This window comes from Odontomachus brunneus, unplaced genomic scaffold, assembly GCF_010583005.1.
Source record: "Odontomachus brunneus isolate Ranch 3 - 2012 unplaced genomic scaffold, Obru_v1 Obru_scaffold_014, whole genome shotgun sequence".
Taxonomy (NCBI): Eukaryota; Metazoa; Arthropoda; class Insecta; order Hymenoptera; family Formicidae; genus Odontomachus; species Odontomachus brunneus.
In genome coordinates, this window is record NW_022639464.1 from 1,804,743 (window position 1) to 1,805,226 (window position 484).

The following is a 484-nucleotide window of genomic DNA, read 5'->3' on the forward strand; positions in this document are numbered from 1 at the left end:
ATCGCACATTTCACAACGTCGGAATATTCAGATTATATATATAATCTGAATATTTCGACATTGTGAAATATACGATAAGATTACGGTGTCATCTCGAAAAATATCCGTGAACTAATTTTTCGCTCTACTTTATCATAATTGTCGGAATACTTAACCGCATGTTCTTATAAACTTTCCTGCAAACTTTCCGTATCTTTTTTGGCATCAAAACTAAATTTTGAAAGTGTAGTAGTGATCTTTGAACTTTTCCTGATTGGAGCATTCACAGTTTCAGTATGTATAACCTGCAGAATGTTTATGTTAAAGAAATGTTGCACTAACTGACAGCTCAAAATTTAAATTTATATAAATTTTTTTCGTTTTTGTCACATATTGAGCAATGCTTCAATTTATTTTTGCGTGTACTTTTGTTGTGTAAAAGCGCTTGTAATTTTGTGCTAGCAACTAGACGTAAACTTTGCAGGAAAAAGTCAATGTTTTTTTT